This window comes from Schistocerca nitens, unplaced genomic scaffold (genome assembly GCF_023898315.1).
Source record: "Schistocerca nitens isolate TAMUIC-IGC-003100 unplaced genomic scaffold, iqSchNite1.1 HiC_scaffold_357, whole genome shotgun sequence".
Lineage (NCBI taxonomy): Eukaryota > Metazoa > Arthropoda > Insecta > Orthoptera > Acrididae > Schistocerca > Schistocerca nitens.
Window position 1 is genome coordinate 41,393 of NW_026045891.1, and position 6,770 is coordinate 48,162.

The 6,770-nt window shown below is 52.8% G+C and overlaps 5 non-coding genes across 5 annotated transcripts; all 5 read left to right on the forward strand.

Annotated features, from left to right (window-relative positions):
- The first annotated feature begins 762 nt into the window (after positions 1-762).
- Positions 763-881, forward strand: LOC126228318 (5S ribosomal RNA). Its single transcript, XR_007544120.1, has one exon. It is a non-coding gene; the product is annotated as a 5S ribosomal RNA (ribosomal RNA).
- A 1,249-nt stretch (positions 882-2,130) lies between these two features.
- Positions 2,131-2,248, forward strand: LOC126228323 (5S ribosomal RNA). The gene has a single exon (XR_007544124.1). It is a non-coding gene; the product is annotated as a 5S ribosomal RNA (ribosomal RNA).
- Positions 2,249-3,496: 1,248 nt separating this feature from the next.
- On the forward strand, positions 3,497-3,615 carry LOC126228319 (5S ribosomal RNA). The gene has a single exon (XR_007544121.1). It is a non-coding gene; the product is annotated as a 5S ribosomal RNA (ribosomal RNA).
- Positions 3,616-4,863: 1,248 nt separating this feature from the next.
- LOC126228320 (5S ribosomal RNA) lies at positions 4,864-4,982 on the forward strand. Its single transcript, XR_007544122.1, has one exon. It is a non-coding gene; the product is annotated as a 5S ribosomal RNA (ribosomal RNA).
- A 1,249-nt stretch (positions 4,983-6,231) lies between these two features.
- LOC126228322 (5S ribosomal RNA) lies at positions 6,232-6,350 on the forward strand. Its single transcript, XR_007544123.1, has one exon. It is a non-coding gene; the product is annotated as a 5S ribosomal RNA (ribosomal RNA).
- Positions 6,351-6,770: the final 420 nt, after the last annotated feature.

Here is a 6,770-nt window from a genome sequence, read left to right on the forward strand (position 1 = left end):
TTGTATTAAGCATAAGGTACGATGTTAAGAAACTCAGTTTGAAGAAGAGTGTGCCTAGGAAGATTTCCAAAGTGTCTCTGGAAATAACAAAACAGTATGAAACGGCGAAAGTGTTCCGGAATACGACGGGGCTTATTGTTTTGGATGCTTTGTCGAACCTCCTGTGTCTTCTGTCCTTGTTTCCATGGCACGCCACAGCGCTGCTCTAGTAGCTCCCAACGGCCGCCCACGGCGTCTCGGACACGCCGGTCAGGCCCGCGCCCGTCTCGCAGATGTTTGTCGTGCTTGTGCCGTCATATGGACCGCGACCCGAGCGGCAGCGAGCGGCAGTCGAGCAAAGTCGAGACAAGTCGGGACGGAAGGGGAGGGGACAGGCGAGAGTGCACCGCGCAAATTACGCAAATATCTGAAAAGCGCGGCGCGGCGTGTGTCAGGCAGGTGAGAAAGCTTCCGTCGGTCCAGCAGGACACTGCCACACCCCGCGCGGTCCCCCCGCCGCCCGGCCACGCGCAAGCCCCACAAGATGCGTCGCCCGCGAGTGTCGGAGGCCGCACGCACCAACCAAACGAATGATAGACAGGCGGTGCAACGAGCAGCTGTGCTGTGTTGTGCGTCTCACCCACGTGGCGGCGCGCCGCACTGCGCGTCGCCTTCGAGGTGGAAGGACGTGCTTTGCGTCAAATGTGCCACGGAAAACGGCGATTGCGTGTGTTGGGAGAAGGGGCGAATGCTTCTTCTGCCGTGCGGCTACGTTATAAGGACGCCAACGGCCATACCATGTTGAATACACCGGTTCTCGTCCGATCACCGAAGTTAAGCAACATCGGGCCCGGTTAGTACTTGGATGGGTGACCGCCTGGGAACACCGGGTGCTGTTGGCTCTATCTCATTTTTTAACTTTTACGTCGCCACACCTGCGAGGCCTCTTTTTCATACTAACTTTCAGGTGTGACAAAGATGCTTCCACAAGCATTTTAAAGTACTGTATCAAACGTAAGATACGAAACTACAGTAATGAACTCAGTTTGAGCAAGAATGCGCGAAACAAGAGTGCTAGAACGCCTCGAAAATAACAACACACTACGAATCGACAGATGAGTTCTGAAATACGTCAGGGCCTACTGTTTAGTAGCAGTGGTAAATTCCACAAAGTAAATAAATAAACAAAAAGGAAGGAAAAAAAAAAAAAAATCTGCCGTTCTCGTCCGATCACCGAAGTCAAGCAACAACGTTAGTACTCGGATCGGTGACCGCCTGGGAACTCTGGCTGCCTTCATTTTTTGCTTTTTAGTCGCTACCCCTGCCAGCCCTCTTTTCATGCTGCCTTTGCGATGTGACAAAGATGTTTCCACAGTGATTTAAAACTGTTGTATTAAGCATAAGGTACGATGTTAAGAAACTCAGTTTGAAGAAGAGTGTGCCTAGGAAGATTTCCAAAGTGTCTCTGGAAATAACAAAACAGTATGAAACGGCGAAAGTGTTCCGGAATACGACGGGGCTTATTGTTTTGGATGCTTTGTCGAACCTCCTGTGTCTTCTGTCCTTGTTTCCATGGCACGCCACAGCGCTGCTCTAGTAGCTCCCAACGGCCGCCCACGGCGTCTCGGACACGCCGGTCAGGCCCGCGCCCGTCTCGCAGATGTTTGTCGTGCTTGTGCCGTCATATGGACCGCGACCCGAGCGGCAGCGAGCGGCAGTCGAGCAAAGTCGAGACAAGTCGGGACGGAAGGGGAGGGGGACAGGCGAGAGTGCACCGCGCAAATTACGCAAATATCTGAAAAGCGCGGCGCGGCGTGTGTCAGGCAGGTGAGAAAGCTTCCGTCGGTCCAGCAGGACACTGCCACACCCCGCGCGGTCCCCCCGCCGCCCGGCCACGCGCAAGCCCCACAAGATGCGTCGCCCGCGAGTGTCGGAGGCCGCACGCACCAACCAAACGAATGATAGACAGGCGGTGCAACGAGCAGCTGTGCTGTGTTGTGCGTCTCACCCACGTGGCGGCGCGCCGCACTGCGCGTCGCCTTCGAGGTGGAAGGACGTGCTTTGCGTCAAATGTGCCACGGAAAACGGCGATTGCGTGTGTTGGGAGAAGGGGCGAATGCTTCTTCTGCCGTGCGGCTACGTTATAAGGACGCCAACGGCCATACCATGTTGAATACACCGGTTTCGTCCGATCACCGAAGTTAAGCAACATCGGGCCCGGTTAGTACTTGGATGGGTGACCGCCTGGGAACACCGGGTGCTGTTGGCTCTATCTCATTTTTTAACTTTTACGTCGCCACACCTGCGAGGCCTCTTTTTCATACTAACTTTCAGGTGTGACAAAGATGCTTCCACAAGCATTTTAAAGTACTGTATCAAACGTAAGATACGAAACTACAGTAATGAACTCAGTTTGAGCAAGAATGCGCGAAACAAGAGTGCTAGAACGCCTCGAAAATAACAACACACTACGAATCGACAGATGAGTTCTGAAATACGTCAGGGCCTACTGTTTAGTAGCAGTGGTAAATTCCACAAAGTAAATAAATAAACAAAAAGGAAGGAAAAAAAAAAAAAAATCTGCCGTTCTCGTCCGATCACCGAAGTCAAGCAACAACGTTAGTACTCGGATCGGTGACCGCCTGGGAACTCTGGCTGCCTTCATTTTTTGCTTTTTAGTCGCTACCCCTGCCAGCCCTCTTTTCATGCTGCCTTTGCGATGTGACAAAGATGTTTCCACAGTGATTTAAAACTGTTGTATTAAGCATAAGGTACGATGTTAAGAAACTCAGTTTGAAGAAGAGTGTGCCTAGGAAGATTTCCAAAGTGTCTCTGGAAATAACAAAACAGTATGAAACGGCGAAAGTGTTCCGGAATACGACGGGGCTTATTGTTTTGGATGCTTTGTCGAACCTCCTGTGTCTTCTGTCCTTGTTTCCATGGCACGCCACAGCGCTGCTCTAGTAGCTCCCAACGGCCGCCCACGGCGTCTCGGACACGCCGGTCAGGCCCGCGCCCGTCTCGCAGATGTTTGTCGTGCTTGTGCCGTCATATGGACCGCGACCCGAGCGGCAGCGAGCGGCAGTCGAGCAAAGTCGAGACAAGTCGGGACGGAAGGGGAGGGGACAGGCGAGAGTGCACCGCGCAAATTACGCAAATATCTGAAAAGCGCGGCGCGGCGTGTGTCAGGCAGGTGAGAAAGCTTCCGTCGGTCCAGCAGGACACTGCCACACCCCGCGCGGTCCCCCCGCCGCCCGGCCACGCGCAAGCCCCACAAGATGCGTCGCCCGCGAGTGTCGGAGGCCGCACGCACCAACCAAACGAATGATAGACAGGCGGTGCAACGAGCAGCTGTGCTGTGTTGTGCGTCTCACCCACGTGGCGGCGCGCCGCACTGCGCGTCGCCTTCGAGGTGGAAGGACGTGCTTTGCGTCAAATGTGCCACGGAAAACGGCGATTGCGTGTGTTGGGAGAAGGGGCGAATGCTTCTTCTGCCGTGCGGCTACGTTATAAGGACGCCAACGGCCATACCATGTTGAATACACCGGTTCTCGTCCGATCACCGAAGTTAAGCAACATCGGGCCCGGTTAGTACTTGGATGGGTGACCGCCTGGGAACACCGGGTGCTGTTGGCTCTATCTCATTTTTTAACTTTTACGTCGCCACACCTGCGAGGCCTCTTTTTCATACTAACTTTCAGGTGTGACAAAGATGCTTCCACAAGCATTTTAAAGTACTGTATCAAACGTAAGATACGAAACTACAGTAATGAACTCAGTTTGAGCAAGAATGCGCGAAACAAGAGTGCTAGAACGCCTCGAAAATAACAACACACTACGAATCGACAGATGAGTTCTGAAATACGTCAGGGCCTACTGTTTAGTAGCAGTGGTAAATTCCACAAAGTAAATAAATAAACAAAAAGGAAGGAAAAAAAAAAAAAAATCTGCCGTTCTCGTCCGATCACCGAAGTCAAGCAACAACGTTAGTACTCGGATCGGTGACCGCCTGGGAACTCTGGCTGCCTTCATTTTTTGCTTTTTAGTCGCTACCCCTGCCAGCCCTCTTTTCATGCTGCCTTTGCGATGTGACAAAGATGTTTCCACAGTGATTTAAAACTGTTGTATTAAGCATAAGGTACGATGTTAAGAAACTCAGTTTGAAGAAGAGTGTGCCTAGGAAGATTTCCAAAGTGTCTCTGGAAATAACAAAACAGTATGAAACGGCGAAAGTGTTCCGGAATACGACGGGGCTTATTGTTTTGGATGCTTTGTCGAACCTCCTGTGTCTTCTGTCCTTGTTTCCATGGCACGCCACAGCGCTGCTCTAGTAGCTCCCAACGGCCGCCCACGGCGTCTCGGACACGCCGGTCAGGCCCGCGCCCGTCTCGCAGATGTTTGTCGTGCTTGTGCCGTCATATGGACCGCGACCCGAGCGGCAGCGAGCGGCAGTCGAGCAAAGTCGAGACAAGTCGGGACGGAAGGGGAGGGGACAGGCGAGAGTGCACCGCGCAAATTACGCAAATATCTGAAAAGCGCGGCGCGGCGTGTGTCAGGCAGGTGAGAAAGCTTCCGTCGGTCCAGCAGGACACTGCCACACCCCGCGCGGTCCCCCCGCCGCCCGGCCACGCGCAAGCCCCACAAGATGCGTCGCCCGCGAGTGTCGGAGGCCGCACGCACCAACCAAACGAATGATAGACAGGCGGTGCAACGAGCAGCTGTGCTGTGTTGTGCGTCTCACCCACGTGGCGGCGCGCCGCACTGCGCGTCGCCTTCGAGGTGGAAGGACGTGCTTTGCGTCAAATGTGCCACGGAAAACGGCGATTGCGTGTGTTGGGAGAAGGGGCGAATGCTTCTTCTGCCGTGCGGCTACGTTATAAGGACGCCAACGGCCATACCATGTTGAATACACCGGTTCTCGTCCGATCACCGAAGTTAAGCAACATCGGGCCCGGTTAGTACTTGGATGGGTGACCGCCTGGGAACACCGGGTGCTGTTGGCTCTATCTCATTTTTAACTTTTACGTCGCCACACCTGCGAGGCCTCTTTTTCATACTAACTTTCAGGTGTGACAAAGATGCTTCCACAAGCATTTTAAAGTACTGTATCAAACGTAAGATACGAAACTACAGTAATGAACTCAGTTTGAGCAAGAATGCGCGAAACAAGAGTGCTAGAACGCCTCGAAAATAACAACACACTACGAATCGACAGATGAGTTCTGAAATACGTCAGGGCCTACTGTTTAGTAGCAGTGGTAAATTCCACAAAGTAAATAAATAAACAAAAAGGAAGGAAAAAAAAAAAAAAATCTGCCGTTCTCTCGTCCGATCACCGAAGTCAAGCAACAACGTTAGTACTCGGATCGGTGACCGCCTGGGAACTCTGGCTGCCTTCATTTTTTGCTTTTTAGTCGCTACCCCTGCCAGCCCTCTTTTCATGCTGCCTTTGCGATGTGACAAAGATGTTTCCACAGTGATTTAAAACTGTTGTATTAAGCATAAGGTACGATGTTAAGAAACTCAGTTTGAAGAAGAGTGTGCCTAGGAAGATTTCCAAAGTGTCTCTGGAAATAACAAAACAGTATGAAACGGCGAAAGTGTTCCGGAATACGACGGGGCTTATTGTTTTGGATGCTTTGTCGAACCTCCTGTGTCTTCTGTCCTTGTTTCCATGGCACGCCACAGCGCTGCTCTAGTAGCTCCCAACGGCCGCCCACGGCGTCTCGGACACGCCGGTCAGGCCCGCGCCCGTCTCGCAGATGTTTGTCGTGCTTGTGCCGTCATATGGACCGCGACCCGAGCGGCAGCGAGCGGCAGTCGAGCAAAGTCGAGACAAGTCGGGACGGAAGGGGAGGGGACAGGCGAGAGTGCACCGCGCAAATTACGCAAATATCTGAAAAGCGCGGCGCGGCGTGTGTCAGGCAGGTGAGAAAGCTTCCGTCGGTCCAGCAGGACACTGCCACACCCCGCGCGGTCCCCCCGCCGCCCGGCCACGCGCAAGCCCCACAAGATGCGTCGCCCGCGAGTGTCGGAGGCCGCACGCACCAACCAAACGAATGATAGACAGGCGGTGCAACGAGCAGCTGTGCTGTGTTGTGCGTCTCACCCACGTGGCGGCGCGCCGCACTGCGCGTCGCCTTCGAGGTGGAAGGACGTGCTTTGCGTCAAATGTGCCACGGAAAACGGCGATTGCGTGTGTTGGGAGAAGGGGCGAATGCTTCTTCTGCCGTGCGGCTACGTTATAAGGACGCCAACGGCCATACCATGTTGAATACACCGGTTCTCGTCCGATCACCGAAGTTAAGCAACATCGGGCCCGGTTAGTACTTGGATGGGTGACCGCCTGGGAACACCGGGTGCTGTTGGCTCTATCTCATTTTTTAACTTTTACGTCGCCACACCTGCGAGGCCTCTTTTTCATACTAACTTTCAGGTGTGACAAAGATGCTTCCACAAGCATTTTAAAGTACTGTATCAAACGTAAGATACGAAACTACAGTAATGAACTCAGTTTGAGCAAGAATGCGCGAAACAAGAGTGCTAGAACGCCTCGAAAATAACAACACACTACGAATCGACAGATGAGTTCTGAAATACGTCAGGGCCTACTGTTTAGTAGCAGTGGTAAATTCCACAAAGTAAATAAATAAACAAAAAGGAAGGAAAAAAAAAAAAAAATCTGCCGTTCTCGTCCGATCACCGAAGTCAAGCAACAACGTTAGTACTCGGATCGGTGACCGCCTGGGAACTCTGGCTGCCTTCATTTTTTGCTTTTTAGTCGCTACCCC